This window comes from Oncorhynchus mykiss, chromosome 7, assembly GCF_013265735.2.
Source record: "Oncorhynchus mykiss isolate Arlee chromosome 7, USDA_OmykA_1.1, whole genome shotgun sequence".
NCBI classification, from domain to species: domain Eukaryota; kingdom Metazoa; phylum Chordata; class Actinopteri; order Salmoniformes; family Salmonidae; genus Oncorhynchus; species Oncorhynchus mykiss.
Genome location: NC_048571.1, coordinates 47,754,626 through 47,774,290, shown reverse-complemented (window position 1 = coordinate 47,774,290; position 19,665 = coordinate 47,754,626). Strand labels below are relative to the sequence as shown.

Sequence of the window (19,665 nt, the reverse complement as noted above, 5' to 3'; positions counted from 1 at the left end):
AATGAGTTGACACCGCTGCTGTAAAACAACACCTTTCACTGCACCTATCTGGTGAGACAAATTGTACTATAAGTGTTTTTACAAGTCTTTATTGGGTCTGTGTTGCACTCCCACAGTCACACCACAACTGCTGTAGCTGGCTGGCTGTGATATCTTTGGTTTGGTAGTTATCCTCTGAAATTACTCTGCGAGCTGAAACACACAAGAGAAACACAGTATGTTTCAGTAACAACCACCGATAATACTGAGGGCATGGGAATAAATACTCCGGAGAAGACCATGTTATGTGATATATCACAATTTACTGGTATCGTCGATGAAGTGTAGTACTGACCTTGGGCCCGAGTGCGAACACGGAGCTTGTTGACAGTGGCATCGGCCCTCTGCATTGTCCAGATCATGCTGGATCTTCCTGAACTTGGCCAGGTTGGAGTTGGCTTGTTCCTCCTGAGAGGAGAAGACAGAAAGCAGGGAACTAGATCATGCCACTGTAGGCCATTTGGAAACACCCACATTTCATACAGTAACACAACAGTTGAAATGAAAACTTGAAATGTTGTGGGGGACTTACCGCTTCCTCAGCCTGCCTATTGTAGCTCTTCACCTTGGCCTGCAGCTTGTCTATGAGCTCCTGAGAACGGGCCAGGTTCTTACTGTCCTCCTCTGTCTGCAAGGACAAACACAAACAGCAGAGGGCAGCATGACGCATTACATCACAACACCTGACAGGCCAGGCAGCTCTTTCAATAAACAGTGCATATAATCATGTGGTATGTTTTAGTACCTAGTAGGTGAGCTCTTTGATCATCCTCTCATACTTGCGGACTCCCTTCTGGAACCCCTGGCTCCTCTTCTGCTCAGACTCCAGCTCATTCTCCAGCTCTTTCACCTGTTGATGGGAGACCATCAGATCACTGATCTACACTCACCGTCCAATATTGGTGAACAACTTTAACCAAGTAAATGAAGTAGCCTTGCACAAGCCTTGGCCGGAGCACGTTGCCATTTATTGGGATGACTCATGTACTGGAGGCAGCTCTGAAGGGTAGTCACTACCTGGCACAGCCACAAAGTCATCAAATCTGATTTTAAACCTAACCCTAACAGTAAACACACTTTTAACCTCATGCCTAACCTTAAAATAAGACCAAAAATCACATTTTTGTTTACATTTATTTTTTCGGTAAATAGACAAATTTGACTTTGACGCTGGCCCATCTAGTGGAAATCGCTCAGCTCTGCCACCAGGATAAGATTCATCCAAATAAACACCAACCTGCCAAACTGGAGCGGCTCATAGAAGCAGCAGCTTATCTCCTGTTTCTGTAGCGCGAGGCAGCATGATGTACAAGTACACCCCCTGGATAGAACGCAGGTCTATCGCAGGGCCTTTCCCCCAATGCTGAGTGCTAAGCAGAGACACAACGGGTCCCATTTTTACAGTCTTTACAGGACTGTAAAAATGGGTAAGGCCTAAATCGGTAAAGCAAAACCCTGAGCATGTTAATTGAGTCAACAATCTACTTACTTTGCACTCTCCTAATGAATAGATGGTGAATGAGAAAAGGGTGTGCTCTCTGGACTCTCACCTTGCCCTCCAGTTTCTGGATCTGTTTCTTGCCACCCTTGAGGGCGATCTGCTCAGCCTCATACAGGCAGAGCTGCAGGTCCTTGGTGGTGTGCTCCATGTTTTTCTTCATCCTCTCCAGGTGAGAGCTGGTGTCCTGCTCCTTCTTCAACTCCTCAGCCATCATGGCTGAATGGACAATGACAGAGAGAAGAGTTTGACCTGTAATATGGTTCCAGGATCTATTGCAGTAATTATGCTGCAATAGTTTATTTCTGAGGGCTTCTCTCTCTCTCTCTCTCTCTCTCTCTCTCTCATTATGCTGCAATAGTTTGTTTCGGAGGGCTTCTCTCTCTCTCTCTCTCTCTCTCTTTCTCTCTTTCTCACTCACACATATATTCAAACTGTTCTGCCTGCGGCTATAAAACCCTGACCTGTTCGCCGGACATGCTGTTTTCGACTCTCTCTCTCTCTCTACCGCACCTGCTGTCTCTAACTCTGAATGATCGGCTATGAAAAGCCAACTGACATTTACTCCTGAGGTGCTGACCTGTTGCACCCTCTACAACGACTGTGATTATTATTATTTGACCCTGCTGGTCATCTATGAACGTTTGAACATCTTGGCCATGTTCTGTTATAATCTCCACCCGGCACAGCCAGAAGAGGACTGGCCACCCCTCAGAGCCTGGTTCCTCTCAAGGTTTCTTCCTAGGTTCTGGCCTTTCTATGGAGTTTTTCCTAACCACATTTCTTTCTGTTTGTGGTTTTAGGCTGGGTTTCTGTATAGTACTTTGTGACATCGGCTGATGTAAAAATGGCTTTATAAATACATTTGATTGATTGATTTGTAATCGGAAATTAATTTAATTTTAAACTAGACACACAAGTAAGTCTAGCCTGGGTTTCTGGCTCTCTCCCTTACGTCAGCTTGGCTTTCTCCTCTTCATTGTGGCACTCGTGCAAAGCCTCGTCCAACTCAGTGGACAGCATAGACAGGTCACTCTCCAGCTTCTTTTTCTGGTTGATGAGCCCTGTGTTCTTTTAAGTGTAGCAGGTGAACCCTCTCGGTGGACTCCAGCAGCTCGTGCTCGGCCAGTTTGCGTGCACAGTCGTTCTGCTCCAGCAGGGCTCGGAGCTCCTCCACCTCTGCAGTCAGCAGGCTGTTCCTGCGCTCCGTCACCGCCGTCTGCTCCTTCAGCTCCTCGTTCTGGTGCAGCGTCTCATCCAGCTCCAGCCGCAGGTCCTGGGGTTACAGAGGAGAGAGAGAGTGTTCAGTAGTAGTGCTGCCAACCCCCCGGACCACACGTCGCCCCTGGAGCCATGTGTTCAAACCCAGACTGTGGGACTGCTATGTCCCTCTCCGTTATCTACCCAATCAAATCAATGTGTCATAACTATACAAATGTAGGAGGAAGAAAATATACAAAGGAAGAAAAAAAAAGCCTGTGTTCGGTACAGCACGCTATTGACATAACCCAGCAGGCAAATGATCTGAAGGGTCAATGAGTCACGTAGCTAACTTTAAATTGAATGAGTATGAAGAGTTTGTTACAGTGTAAACAAAGCATTGTAAAAACCAAATAAATATACATACAAATCCTGTCTCTAGACATTTTACAACCGTGTGTCACATTGTCACAGTACCCATACGTGAGTGTGGAGTTGTCAGACCAGCTGATGAAGAACTTGCCTTGATCTGGACCTGCAGGTGGTGCAGTAGTTTCCAGGACTCAGCCTGTTGGTGTGGTTCAGCTGCACTTCCATCTCGTTCAGGTGCCCCTCCATCTTCTTCCTCAGACGCACCGCCTCATTCCGGGACTTACACTCTGAGTCTAGGGTGGCCTGCATGGATTCCAAGGCTTGCTGGTGGTTCCGGCTTGGGGGGCGAGGGAGGAGAGGAAGAGGGCAAAAAATGAGGAGTTAACAAGGGAGGACATTCCTAGACATGGGCCTCTGATACTAAAAGGAGAGATCGCCACCAGTGCCTGTACAACCCCTGACATGTCTTTCTAACTGTGTGGTGATTTAACCCACCGGAGGTTGTCGATTTCCTTGTCCTTCTCCGCCAGCTTCCGGTCGATGTCGGCCTTGATCTGGTTGAGCTCCAGCAGGAGGTGGAGAGTTACTCTCCTCATGCTCCAAAGTGCCCTGAGAGAGATAGAGAACAACATATGATACAAACAAATACACACAATGGTTACAGTACAGCACACTTAAAGAGAGACAGAGAGAAATAACAGAACAGTGACTTACCTCAACCTCCTCTAAGGCAGCCCTGGTTGATCTGATCAGACAAGTCAGCAATCTTCTCTGTAGGTGGAGGGAATAGGACAGTGGGGTTAGTGGAAAAAAGGCCTTTCAGTTTGCGTTTCCATACTTTGTACAATCGATGTGAAATTCTCAACTAATAAATAATTTGATTATTATATTATCATGACATAGGGGTTTTGGGGGGAGAAATTAATTAGGCTATGATACAATTCAATGGCTCAACTCATGTAGCTTGGACCAGGACCAATGACTCAGTAGTCAGAGTTATTCCAATGTGTGTGACGTGGTCGTACCTTGGATGTTCTTGTTCTCTCTCTTGGTGGTGTCCAGGTGGTCTAGGGCCTCTTCGTAGGAGTTCTTCAGCTTGAACAGCCCTGTGCTCAGGCTGCTGGACTCCTTCTGAGAGCTCTCCAGCTCACACTGGCACTCCTCATACTTCTGCCTCCACTCAGCCAGCGCCTGAAATCAGTAATACACCTCATTAGCAATTCCATTGCCCCTGCCTGGATAACGTTTAGGTTCAAAACAACCTAAATTGCAATTTCTTCCACTGAGGTCATTCACTTGAGTTCCTTACTCAGCAACAACATGTCATCAAGTTGACAGCATGTCTCTGTAATTTGCATTGCCCATGATAATCTCAAATTGCTGACCTTATCGAAGTTGCGCTGCTTCTTGTCAAGGGCGGCAGCTGCAGTGCTGGTCCTCTGTCTCTGTCTGCAGCCGGTGCTTGGTCATCTCCAGGGAGGAGCACTTGGGCGTTGGACGCCTCCACAGACTCCTCAGCCTCCTGCAAACGTGTCACCAGCTTCTTCCTGTTGAATAGATACATCATCTCACATTAATTAGATGTCACTCTTTTAGTTACTATGCCAGGGTTGAAAACATAGTTGAGAGTGAAGAGTCATTGTCACTGTATGTAGACCTTAGATGCCTCACTCACTTTGCCTCCTCCAGCTGCTCTGTCCTTTGGATGGCGTCTGTCTCAGACTTGGTCCTCCACTGGGCCACCTCAGCGTTGGCCTTGGACAGGCCCTGCTGCAGCTCATGCTTGGCCTCCTGCTCCTCGTCATACTGCTCTCTCAGCAGGTCACAGTCGTGGCGGGAGGACTGGAAAGCATGGGCCAGTGCATTCCTCGCCTGACGACAATGATAGTGGAGATAGCGCCAAGATGGTGGAAGGAGGAAAGGAGAGTCGTACTGTTAAGCACACCAACTAATGCTGGGTGTACACTACACTACACAACATTTAAAAAACCTGAACATCGCTGTTCCTCTCACATTAAATGATTGTCTTTCCTGTAGTTTTTTTGTCTTGCCAACATAGTGATGCCCACATTAAACCATCTATATATGATGATGTGATTAGATTGTTAATGTAACTAGAACGAGCTGTGGCTCGAAGCAGCCTCATAAACGTTTTCAGTCAGACATTCACGCTTGCCATACAGTGTTGAAATTTCTAGCAAACATTTTGAATTGAATAACATTGCTTGTGAACTTCAGCGCTGTAACGATTCAACGCTTTGGTTAAAGGCAAGTACAAACACATACTAGTGGTCATTGCTCCTGCTCGAGAGTCTACACATTCTGGGTGATGCAAAACAACATCATCAACTCTCTGGGCTCTTCTCTAGCAAGCTGTCATTGGCTATTGCTGATCACCGTTCTCAAAACATGTCATTGCACAGCTCACACTACAAAAGCATTGCATATTTTGTGCCGATAAAATCAAACGTTTGAAAATATAGCCTTCTGATTGCGTCTCTAACCCGCTTATAATATACGAGCGTCGGTGACGGCCGTGCGACCCGAGTAGGCAACGACATGGAGATTTTGTCTACGATCTCAAAAACTTGCCTGGGACAGCTAAATTGGTGCCAAAATTGTGTAGTGAACACTAAGCTTAAGTGGGCTATGATATTGATATGTTTATACATTGTCATAAAGATACCAGACTGATGCTGGCATCAGCACTCCACTACAGTATGGGGCTTCTGACTTGCCCTAGAACTGCCTCTAACCTTATTCTCCTCCTCCAGCTGCTTCTTGAGCTCCCCAGCATTTTGACTAAAGGAGTACTTGGTGCGCTGCAGCTGAGTGACCAGGGCCTCCCGCTCCTCCAGCTTTCTGCCGAACTCAGCTACAGGGGTGGGGGACAGAGTGGGAGATCAGACAAGGAAGTATTTTTTTAAACTAAACCCTTGGCTTTACACATTGTCTCTATAACGCTCTAGGACAGGGCCTCACCACTGTCGGCCTGAGCGCAGGCTCTCTGGGTGTTGGTGTCATTGAGCTCCTCCACCTTGCCCTTGGCCTCGGCCTCGTTCATTTGGTCCTCATAGAGACGGCACATCTTTAGCCTGGAAATCCAAGTGGGATCAGCTGAAATAGTACCAGTGTGAGTGTTCTCTCTACCTTGCTCTTAGAGAGCTCCTCCACATTGGACGCTAGGTCGTCCGCCTCCATCTTGGCCTCGCCCCTCTCTTTCTCCAGCTTCTGTTTGATGCGCTGCAAGCTGTCGATCTGCTCCCCCAGCTCGGCTCCGTTGTCGGCATGTTTCTTCCTCAGTGCGGCTGCCGTAGCCTCGTGATGCAGCATGGTCTCCTCCAGATCCCGCTGAATCTTCAGGATGTCTGACTCGCGCTTCTTGTTCATTTGGATCTGAGCGGAGGTGGCGCCCCCGGCCTCCTCCAGCCGCTCGCTGAGCTCCTCCAGCTCCCTGGCCACGTCGCCCATGCTGTTTCTCCACCTTGGCCCGGGATGCCCGGTCAGACTCCAGCTCCTCCTCTAGCTCCTCGATACGAGCCTGGGAGAAGATATGGGCATAGACGTAGAGATCAATGGACGCATTCAGCTTGTGGTCTGTGATATTTGTAATGTACTGAGAAATGTGATAGTATTGTATTATATTAACCAGAAATCGCTGTTACTATTTCCAGACCCAGTATTCCATTCATACCTGTAACTCCTTGATCTTTTTCTGGAGCTGAATGGTCAAGGCTTGTTCATCCTCAATCTTAGTGCTAGTGTGGTTAATCTCAAAGTCATTCCTGATTTGAAAGAACATTCATATTTGATCAATAATCATGGAACTGATCAGTTGTTCAGTCTTCAGTCAAATAGATTGTTCTCACTTTTTCAGCTTCTCTTCAAGTTGCTGCTTGTTATTCTCTAGGTCCATGACAGACTCCATGGACAGCTTAAGGTCTGCCTCCAGATTGTGCTTGACCCGTTCCAGGTCCATGCGCATGTTCTTCTCTTGCTCCAAAGAGCCTTCCAACTGATTTGGGAAAGAGTATGGAGAATGTCAAAGATTAGGTGGCTGTAAAAAAAGGCAATGTATCAAAACAAAAATGTATTTCCCTTGATTTATATCTATTTCCATTTTAGTCAGGTTGGATATGGATTGTAGTTCCTTGTGCGTAAACTCACATCGTCCACTTGCTGTTCTAGCTTGATCTTTGCCTTGGACAGTGTGTTGACCTTTGCCTTGGACAGTGTGTTGTACTCCTCGGCCTGCAGGTTGTCCAGTGTCTGCTGGTGGGCCTCATGCAGGGCCTTCTTCTCCTTGGTCAGCTTCAGGACGATCTCATTCAGAGCTGACATCTCCTCAATCTGATTCTTCACCTGGAGAAGAGGAGACAAGGGATACGATGACTTCAGGAACTCAGCTATGCACATCGCATTCTCATCTGCACATATTCACCAATATTAGGTTGCTAAAGTTTGATTTTTTTCAGACGTTTCAGTTGGATGGAGTATTGACGCTGACTTGATTCATTAATTACATTAAGTCAGGACTATACTACCACTGTTTGTATCATCTAAAATTAGGAGGAATCTCTTTCACTTTAAAGGACAAGAGGACTATGACATCTGTGGTTCAGTGTCCTCTCCCTCTCTGTGACTGTCTGGTCTGATCTCCTTCTCTGTGTTCCTCTAGTCTCCTCACCCTGTTCTCAGTGGCGTGTTTCTCCTTCTCCACCTTGGTCATGGTGATCTCTATGTCATCAATGTCTTTCTTCAGCTCAGCACACTCGTCCTCTAGCTTGCGTTTCTTGGCGAGCACGCAGGCGTTCATCCCCTCCTCGTCCTCCAGCCTCTCCATCATCTCTTTGACCTTGGCCTCCAGCTGGATCTTAGCCTTGATCAGGAGGTCACAGCCGTCCTCAGCATCCGCCAGGTTTTCCTACTCCTGCAGGGAGAGAGAGAGGGAGAAATGTGAGGTGACATTGGAGCCCTAATGGTACCATGCTGTAGGAGGTAGTAAATGCGTGCATCGCCGTCAGTCTGTGGGAACTTACTGCCTGTAGCTCCAGAGAGAGGTGGATGAGATTGACCTGCTTCTTCTCCAGCTCTTTACGTTTTACCTATAACTTCTCCAGGGCCTCCTTCAGCCTGGCCAACTCTTCCTTCAGAGTGGCCATCTCCTTCTCTGTGGTGGCGCTCTTTAGCAGAGGCTTGATCTTGAAGAAGAGCATCATGCATTGCCAGTGCTTCACCGTGTTGAAGGCCCGGATGTTCCACAGGATGATCACCAGAGCCTCCCTGGATACAGGAAGTAAGTAGAGGTCAGAATAAGGGCTTTTTCCGTCTTCTTCCTGTGCTCGACTTGGACTCAACCAGTTTAAGGTGCTCCATCGAGTTCATATGAGCAAGTCCAGAGTAGCAGAGATATACCCTGACTTTGATGACAAATGTGGACGGTGGGCCCAGTCTCCTGCTAACCTCACACACATGTTCTGGTCTTGCTCCAAAATGATGAGCTTCTGGACTTCGATCTTTTAAATCTCATCACAGGTCCTAGCTATTCAACTTCAACCATCACCCCATGCTGCTATTTTTAGAGATGTAGAAGACCCCATTTACAGTGAATTTGGGAAGTATTCAGATCCCTTCCCTTTTTCCACATTTTGTTACATTACAACCTTATTCTAAAATTGATCAAATTGTTTTTCATTCTACACACCATACCCCATAATGACAAAAACAGGTTTTCAGAAAGTTTAGCAAATTTATTTTAAAAAACAACTGAAATATCACATTTATTCTGACATTTTACTCAGTACTATGTTGAAGCAACTTGGCAGTGATTACATCCTCAAGTCTTCTTGGGTATGACACTACAAGCTTGGCACACCTGTATTTTGAGAGTTTCTCCCATTCTTCTCTGCAGATCCTCTCAAGCTCTGTCAGGTTGGATGGGGAGCATCGCTGCACAGCTATTTCGATCGGGTTCATGTCCGTGCTCTGCCTGGGCCACTCAAGGACATTCAGAGCCTTGTCCTGAAACCACTCCTGCATTGTCTTGGCTGTGTGCTTAGGGTCGTTGTCCAGTCTGAGATCCTGAGCACTCTGGAGCAGATTTCCATCAAGGATCTCTCTGTACTTTGTTCCGTTCATCTTTCCCTCAACCCTGACTAGTCTCTCAATCCCTGCCGCTGAAAAACATGCCCACAGTATGATGCTGCCACCGCCATGCTTTACCGTAGGGATGGTGCCAGGTTTCCTCCAGACATGACGCTTGGCATTCAGGCCAAAGAGTTCCATCTTGGTTTCACCAGACCAGAGAATCTCATGGTCTGAAAGTCCTTAGGTGCCTTTTGGTAAACTCCAAGCGGGCTGTCATGTGCTTTTTTACTGAGGAGTGGCTTCTGTCTGGCCACTCTACCATAAAGGCCTGATTGGTGGAGTGCTGCAGAGATGGTTGTCCTTCTGGAAAATTCTCCCATCACAACAGAAGAACTCCGGAGTACTGTCAGAATGACCATCGGGTTCTTGGTCACCTCCCTGACCAAGGGCCTCCTCCCCCGGTTGCTCAGTTTGGCCAGGCGGCCAGGTATTGGAAGAATATTGATGGTTCCAAAATTCTTCCATTTAAGAATGATGGAGGCCCCTGTGTTCTTGGTGATCTTCAATGCTGCAAACATTTTTGGGTACCCTCTGTGCCTCGACACAATCCTGTCTCGGAGCTCTACGGACAATTCCTTCGACCTCATGGCTTGGTTTTTGATCTGACATGCACTGTAAACTGCGGGACCTTTTATAGATAGGTGGACTCCAATCAAGTTGTAGAAACATCTCAATGATGATCAATGGAAACAGGATGCACCTGATCTCAATTTTGAGTCTCATAGCAAAGGGTCTGAATACTTATGTAAATAAGGTTTTTCTGTTTTACATTTTTTGTACATGTTTTGCTTCGTCATTATGGGGTATTGTGTGTAGATTTGATCAATTTTAGAATAAGCAGTAACGTAACAAAATGTGGAAAAACACCCTCATGTTATTGCATTCACAGCTGTGCTGAGCCGTCGCAGAATTCTGCTGAGTTGGAAATCCACAGCGCCTATACCTGCTTAGCTGTGTGGCTCAAAGACATTATTTTTTTTCTTAAATTAGAAAATATCAAATTTACCTTGAGGTTTATCTTTATCTTATACTTTGAGGATCTCTCTACCGTTCCTACTAAATGAACAATTACCACACATAAATAAGTCAACTGTATTTTTTGGTCAAGTGAAAATGTCTGGTTAGAAACTCACCACAGCTTGTAATTGACCTAGGCCGTCTCATCATAATTAGTTCCTTTATTGTTAGGCAAATTAAAATTGGAATAATTATGCAATCTGGCATCCCTCATGACATGTTTAATGTCTTGGATCAACCAAAGGCTGAAGATTTCCAAAATAACGATGGCGTCTCACACCCCTAGACATCTTCATCTACACTATTTGAAAAAAAGTGCTATCTAGAACCTAAAGGGGTTATAGGAGAACCCTTTGGAGAACCCATTTTGGTTCCAGGTAGAACCCTTTTTACAGAGGGTTCTACATGGAACCCAAAAGGATATTATTATATTATCCTTATTTTGAAAAACTTAAGCCTGTGGTTTTGGAACCAAAAAGGGTTCTACCTGGAACCAAAAAGGGTTCTCCTATGGGGACAGCTGAAGAATTATTTTAGATACAAGACATTTTTGCAACCTGGTCAGGCACTTCCTGTCAGAGTTGTGAATGTGTGCCTGAGTGAGTACAGGGCCATGGTCAGGCAGGGTGTCGGGGGTAGCAGAGTGAATGGGGAGGTGGCTGTGGTATGAGTATGATTGCATTTCTGACATGACTCCATGCTCTGCCTCTCAAAGGTGAGTGTCTATGTGTTTATTTAGAAACGAAAGCCCTCTATCAAACAGCGGCCTTTAATCATCTGTCACCCACCACATATTCCATCTATGTGCTTACTTAGAACTGCAGGCGCCTGGGACAAAAGAGGCCAAGGGCCACGGGGTAGGCGGGGGGGGGTTGTATTTTTAGGGTGGGCCCTAGCAGCTGCCACTTGGCACATGTCGCCACCTGGCTCTAAGGACACCGTCAGCATTGTTTAATTTAGGGAGAGCAGAGAGGGGAGAGGGGCCGGGACGGGTGGGGAGGAGTGTGTGTGAGGGAGGTAATGGGGTCAATATTACCGTGGGGGCCACACACATGCAGGGTAACCATATATGGACAAGCACACGCCTCACACACGCCGCTAACATTGCCCTTGCATACCACACATACTAGACCAGGACTATTCAACTAGCGGCCCGCGGGCCAGATCCAGCCCGTGTATTAATTTATACTCGCCCTTTGATCAATTCTGAACATTTAATAAAAGTTCTGCAAAAAATTCCGTGCACAAATTTGACGTTCAGTACCAAAACGACAAGTGGTTGTTTCTAGTGTTGTTTTTCTAGCATTTTTTTTAGGGGTTTCTAGCACCTCTTGCGTGTTGATTAATTTTTTTCTTCATGTGAATTTGGATCTAGCCACAGTTTAAACTACAAAATATTATGACCCCCTTCCTGAAAGCTACGACTCCAAGGAACACGTATGTACGTGCATTCTGTTTCCCTCTCTGAGACTCGTAGGACTCGTTAGGAGTGTGACTAAAAGTGCACCTAATGACAAAGGGAAATCAATTCAAAGCTTTAAACTCCCTTCCGATTGGAATTTGGCATTACCTGATTCGAATATGTCTTTGTGTCATTTATTGAGATGCTTAGTTTTGGTGAGCGAGCGTTGCTCCTTTTCCTTTTCAATGACGATCAAATTCGGGGGTTGCACCCTCGACTCACGTTGGTTGAGCGCCCTCCTCCTTTCCTAACTACTTTTAGTGACGATTAATTTTAAGAAATGTGCTTTATTGGTGGTTGTGCGTTGCTTTTTTACAGTTCTTCCAAAGAATATGAAAAATTGTCCGGCCCCCCTGCAATAAACCTTTTTTTACATCTGGCCCGCATAAGAATATAGTTGAATAGTCCTGTACTACACCATGGGAGCACTAAGTTATAATATATCACAAACTGAAAGGGAGCAACTGATCATATTACTATTGAACCTGTTGGAGGAAGCAACTGGTGGAGGAGTTGGTTTGTTTATGCTGATGTCTTTATCTTACTATGAATGGTTCCAAAGAAATGCCATGATAAAACCTCTCTGGGTTTAAATGTTGGCCAAATACTCTCAGATCATAAGTACACCTGACTTCATTTAGGTACACTACTAGAGCACTTGAAAGGATCAAATCAAATGAAGCCATGGTCCCTTACTTCCTGGTCATCATATTCTGGAGCAGTTTCTCTGTTGCTTTCCTGCTGTCCACAAACGTATCATCGGGGAAGGCAAGTGGGTTCAGGATGTGATAGCTGTTAGTAAAAAAAACAAACATTGTATTGTATGATTAATTCCAAATATATTTTTTATGTGTGTGTTGTGGGAATGAACGTGTGTGTTATCACACTCACCGCTGTTTGAACTCTGCGTATATGATGCTGTTTGGAAATCCCTTCCTGCATATCTTAATGCCCTCCAGCACACCGTTACAGCGAAGCTGGTGCAGCACCATGAAGGAATCCATGATCCCTGCAGAGGACCGGGGGAGAGGAGGTAATCAATCAGAGTAGAGGATGCTCTCTGGAGCACTTACAGTAAACAAGATGTTCCTCAGATTTCTTTGGCACTCCGACTCCCTTGGATCTCAGTCGAATGTTGTACTGTGGTGTACCTGGGGTCTTGGTTTCGTTGGGGATAAGGCAACGCACAAAGTGTGGCTGAGTGGAGCGAAGGTTAGTCATCAGCTTGTTCAGGTTCTCCTGCAGACAGAGAAGCGCACATAACGGATGGAGAGAATGAAAACCTAAGCTAGCATTGACGATGGGAATGTTGCTCAATGTAGGTTCAGCGTTTACAACGTCAGCAAATATCTAAGTTATTGCAGCAGTTTATGAAAACAAATTCTCCCTCACTCTTTCAGTTATGGTGCACAGCTGTAGCTCTTCCATTGACTTCAGGGAGGATACAGTGTGCGATGTTTATGAGAATGGAGCCAGCACAGACTTAAAGTGATGTTCATGTGATCATTTCCCTAAACATCACTGCAAGTCTTAACTGTCTCCTTCTCAGCACAGGATAGATGATCTCTCAATGTTGATGCAGCTTCACTGCCTAACTAGCGATATCCTTTCTGTTTGTTTATTACACCTTAATGACTTGTATAGTTTGACTGTCTACTACAGTAGGTAAAGTATAATCCAGCTGGATCTCATTAGATTAGCTTGTGATATTGTCAATTTATCCAGCATTTTGTTGATAGAGCAAATTGTCACTCTCACCTCATACAGCTGTGACATGGTCTGGAAAGAGGCAGCCTTCTTCCTCTTCTCCTTTCCTCCAGTCTTTTGGTCTGAGTCAGGGCCAACATAGTTTTCATAGAGGCACGACAGCAGCTTGTTGGAGTACTTCTGGTAGCCCACCACTGTCTCATTCAACAGGTCATTGGTTTTGTCCAGCCACCCAATGATGTTGTATGGTACCTGGGGTGTCAGGATGAAGTCAACCGTTAACATACTTTCTAGATAATACTTTCACATACACTACACGATAATTAGGAGGACACATCGTTTTCTGGAAAGAGGGGTATAGAAAGGACATATCACAATACTTTCAAATCCTGCTCGGTTTTGAGTGAATATCACTAAGGATATTGATATTGATTGAGAAGCTCATGTGGCTAAAAGTTGCTCTTACTACTGCCAAAAAATCCTGATGAAATTTGTAAGTGAAAAATGAAACGTTTGTTTCCTTTTCTACTTTCTGTGTTGTATATATATTCATGATTGTCAAGTTATCGGTTTGTTTCAATTGTATTGAAATATACTACCATTCATACACACTTACCACTCCAGGGTAGTGCATCAGCTCAAAGTGGTTCTTATCGGGCCGCGGTTTCTGGAAGTTAGCTGACTTTCCAATGTGGTTGTCGTACATCTTGGCTTTAAAGCTGTTGTCTGTAGCCTTGGGGAACATGCACTCCTCTTCAAGGATGGACATGATCACCAGGGGCAGAAGAAACAAAGCTCAACTAAACATACATGTAGTGAATCTGAGATGGATCATGCAATCAAATATAATACAATACATACAAATTCTGTAGGAACAAACACACATGCAGGATCCTGTCATGAAACATACTAGCAGGCAAACACATCATTGGGTTCAATACCTCATCCGAGGTGGGAAGTTCTTGTTCATTTCTAATGTTAATGCAATGTCTTTGAGAAGTGGTAGCTCCACATACCTTCTCTATGAGGTCAATGCCAGCCTGTATGAGTCCAAAGTCTATAAAGGTCCACTCAATGCCCTCCCGTTCGTACTCCTCCTGCTCCAGGATGAACATGTGGTGGTTGAAATACTGTTGCAGTTTCTCATTGGTGAAGTTGAGGCCTAGCTGCTACAAAGCTGTTGAGCTGAAATGAAAGAGGGACAGGGGTTATGAAAAAGCATATCGAGTGGAATAAAAGCCTCAGATTGTAAGAATGCAAGAAGCACTTCAGATTTTAGTCTTGTGAAATGAAGCTGGAAAAGAATGTTGATATTTACAGACCACACACAAAAAAATCTGTTTAAGATCCAGGAAGAGAGTGAATTAAAACATTCTGTGAAAATTGTTGGAAGGAAAGACTGACATCAAAGATCTCAAAGCCAGCTATATCCAGCACTCCGATAAAGAACTGGCGAGGCAGGGATGTGTACAGGGTCTTGTTGATGCGTCCCACCAGCCATTTGAACATACATATCGTAAGTGGCTTTGGCCAGAGCTCCGACGGAATAGTTAAAACACACACACACGGGTGCGCACACACACACATGCGCACACACACACACACACACACACACACACACACACACACACACACACACACACACACACACACACACACACACACACACACACACACACACACACAGTTGCTTGGAGACCAGTTTCTAGAGTCTGCTGAATATATTGACCAATACAGGATTAAGAAGCTATCCCTGCAGACATGCTCAGTACTGAGCTAAATTAGAACAAATTAAGCTGAATTCACTTCAAGAAAACTGAATATTTGTAGCTGTACAGATGCTGTTGAGTGCTGTGTCCTGAGTCCTGTGCGGTGGTGAGTCCTCCTCACCTGTTCGACGCTCTATCCCTTCACCACATACTCGTTCCCCACCTTCACCCTAGGGTGCAGGAGCCCCTTGATGGGGTCAGCTGAACTGACTCCCATCAGGTAGGAGGCTTTGTCAGCACCTGGACAAACACACAGGACATATACATGATGAAACACATGCATAACACACTTGGTTGGAGGCTACAATGGAATTGGTCCTGATATGCTCTTGATTATTAGTCTTAGACAGTCCACTTTTATGCAAAATCTCAAATTGGTAGTCCCCCTTACTTTCAGTGCCATCATTCTCTGCCTGCTCATCGCGCTGCTTCTGCTTGAACTTCATGTTGCCGAAATGCGTGATTGCTTCCACTATCTTATAGCAGCCATACTTCTCCAGGATATCCATGGCATGCTGTGGAGAAACCAGGGGAAGTGATGTCATGACTCACCAGGGCTGATCAATGGAGCAAGTACATTTGACAAATTCCTTACTGATAGTTGGTCTAGCAGGTGTCTTTTATACTGATAACAAGTTCAAACAGGTGCCATTAATACAGGTAATGAGTGGAGGACAGAGGAGCCTCTTAAAGAAGAAGCTACAGGTCTGTGAGAGCCAGAAATCTTGCTTGTAGGTGACCAAATACTTATTTTCCACCATAATTTGCAAATAAATTCATTAAAAATCCTACAATGTGATTTTCTGGATTTTTTTCTCATTTTGTCTGTCATAGTTGAAGTGTACCTATGATGAAAATTACAGGCCTCTCTCATCTTTTTAAGTGGGAGAACTTGCACAATTGGTGGCTGACTAAATACCTTTTTGCCCCACTGTATATACAATGCATTCGGAAAGTATTCAGACCCCTTGACTTTTTCCACAATTTGTTACGTTACAGCCTTATTCTAAATAAAATAAAAAATTTAAATCCTCAAAAAAATGTAAATGGTGGGCCTGTAACGGGCGTTAATAACAACAGAACGTTTCAAAAAGGAAAGATATAAGACTTGAATGAATGAAAAAAATAAAGATTAAAAAATGAGAACGAGAACAAGCAGTAACAAACGAGGGCTGCATACATGACAAACATGGACTTTGAGCCACAAAGGACAGTAAAACACCCCCCCCCCCCCCCCCCAAAACATTTAAAAGGGGAAGGAAAAAAAATCTGGATTGCCATATTGGCCTTACTCCTTTTTTTAGCAGCTGCTTCCCCAAGAGCTGCTACAATGGCAAAATACTGAATGACACGTTTCGTGTTTACAGTTTTGCCAGCACCGGATTCTCCGCTATAGAAGTGTGGAAAAGTATAGATAAGAAAGGAAATGTGTAGATAAAACAGGTAAAAAAATGCACAAATCAAGAAAATTTGACTGCAGCCAAGAACAAAATACCAGAATGTTCTCGCTGAAAGAAAAAATAGTACCAAAATCTTTAGCCCCCCAAAAAACAACTCCTGATTCGACATCTTGAGTTACAGCACAAAACAAAAATAGAATATTGTTTTATATACACATTTTAGTGGCTGTGTTTGGATGGCCTAGAATACATTCTGATTGCGCATACAGAGACAAGGCCAACGTCACAAGTTGTTCTTCTTGTTTTTGCTAGTAGTGTAATGAAACAACAGCAGACGGTATCACAATGATTAGAGTACAGTTTTCTGAGATGGATTTGGGGTTTTACTTATGTGATGAGCATGGACTGATTCTCGCGATCTGTGTAGATATCATAAAGAGTGAACTGTTAGAAAAGGCTTGTGTAATAGTAGTAGCACTACGTCAACTTGTATTTTGGTGAAGCTCTACTTAAGTCACGTCATATTCCATTACTGTCTGGAGTTTGTGTGCACTATCATGACTTCTAGTGGCAAGCATCAGGTTTCTGACAACATGGAGGAGTGTGAGTATTATTTGTGCTGAGTGACTCACTGCGCAGCATGTCATTGTAGGCGTTGTCTGCGATGGCGTAGACGTGGGGCGGGACCTCTGCACGGCGCTTGACTTTGTAGGCAGCGACAACAGGGAAGGTGTAGACAGGCAGCCATTTGCATGGGCTCACTGTCACACAGAACAGCCCAGAGTAAGTCTGTGGAGAGAGAGTTGAATAAGGCAATTCATCATACCTGGGCTATAGTTTCAACACCTTTGACATACTGTTAAATCAAGTTGTTCCCCAAAAGACCCAACTGAGCAATAATAAAAGGATGAGGGGCACTAACTGACAGTCTCATTTCATATGGCCTAAAACAGACTGACTTGTGGTTCTGGCTACTCAAGGATCCCAGGAAGTGCATGGAACAACTGTCCCACCCCGCCATTGCCCCTGTGGGGTCACTCACGTAGATCATCCATGCGGCGTAGCGTTGCGCAGGTTGAAGAGCACAGAGGCCTTGTTGAGGTGTGTCAGCATGGCCATATCCTCTATCCTGTCAAACTTAGGAGGATTTATCTGCTGGATGTCCTCCTGCTACACTGTAAGAGACTAGAGTTGGGGAGAGGAAGGAGGAAGAGGCGACAGTGAGACTGGGACCTTGGGCAAGGAAAACTGTGGTCATATATATTCTGGTTCTGTTGTCATATCATATTCAGTCACTACAAACCTATATTCCATTTTATTCTTAAAAACTATTAATAATAATGTATCAGAATAAATTATTATATTATATTTATTATGAGTATTTAATTATTTATTTAGTATTTAACTATCTATAAACACCTGCAAAGAAATGACCCACTGGGCACAGATGCCAGTTCAACTTCTAGTTTTGATTTACATTTATTTGAGTTGTCAACTAAAGTGAAATCAACAAAACATTACATGTTATTTGACTTAGGTTAAAAGATGGCTGGGAAAAACCCTTGAAATTCCCTTATGTTGATGACTTTTTGCAAATCCAATCAGTTTTCCCACATTGATTCAACGTCATCAATATAAAGACGCGGAAACAACGTTGATTCAAACAGTTTTTGCACAGTGAGGAGGTAGTCATATCTTCTAAACCTGAGTAAATAGTTGTGTCAAATCCCTGAGCGCAACACTCACCCTTCTAACTTTGGTCTCAGCGATGACTTGGTCTCCGTTGAGCTCGTTGATCTTAATTAACCTCAATGTAAGCCTCCTTTACGTCTGGAACCCATGCTCGCTTTTACCATCAAACGCGATGGTCTTCGCAGCCAGCAACTCCAGGTCAGTTTTGCATAGAAAAGGACCAGCCTCTCCGAACTCATTCGCATCAAAGCGGGACATGACCGCAATGGCAACTCCACACGCCGACGAAACACCGACAGGACAGACGATTTCTCAAACTCCTTGGAAAAGAGAGGAACATTTACTTTGCATTCTTTTGTTTTCTTATTACGGTTCACATTTAAGTGAGTCAACTTTTTCTTCATTCATAAAAAGTTAAGTTTGGACAAACTCAAAGAACAACATTTACGATTCGTGCGTAATGTAGTGAGTAAATCCATTCTTGACAATAGATGACAACAATGTTTAGGCAGCAGATAAATAGCAAGATACAATTTTTTCAGCAAGAATTTAAAAAAAATGATTGTATAAAAAACCACACATGGGTTTACACTGGTGCGTAAAGGCGTGTATGATGTAAAAAAAAAAAACAGACGAGTTTAAGTTGTAAACTGACCTCAAAACAGGGTCCTGCAACGGGATGACTATTTGGAACAGTGTGTGCGCTTTTTATTGTCTTTCTCAAGGTCACGGTCAGAGTAGCTTAATCCCTAATTAGCATATGCCACCTCCTCCATTGCCTATTGGTCGTGACCGCGTGTCTCAATTGACACAAAAGGAAAGCAAGGTTTTTATCTCAAGCTGGCTATTTTTACAGTAACAATTTATGTAGGGTACACATTGTGAAGGGGTAAACATAATTATAATACGTTTGAACTGCTTTTATAAACTTTGGTGTCACTGTCAGCTGTGGAACCACTATCTAGTCGACAACCATGCAGTATGACAATACGTAATTGCCTCTAACTAGACTGAAACACAATACATTTGACTGATAATCCGTTTTAGTTGCCCACGAAATTGTAAACATAAGTGGTTTAAAAAGTTCAAATACCGTTGTGAGCAGATAGGTCTATAAAGTGTCATCCTGAAATATATTCTAAATAACTGTCTTATTACACAAGGGTTAACTAATAGTTTACTATTATTAAATAGTTTATTCACAGTTATTTACAGATATTATTGCCTGTGAATGCAATTGTCCGGTATATTTTACAAAATACTTCACACTTATCCATTATATGTAGTAGCTTGTTAAATCTATTTGTTGAGACTAAAACCTGCCTAGTGTCACTTTTGTCCTCAATGAAAATACCAAGTGTT

General features: G+C 44.2%; 1 pseudogene; it reads right to left on the bottom strand.

Annotated features, from left to right (window-relative positions):
* Nucleotides 1-72: 72 nt before the first annotated feature.
* Nucleotides 73-19,024, bottom strand: LOC110527911 (annotated as a pseudogene).
* Nucleotides 19,025-19,665: the final 641 nt, after the last annotated feature.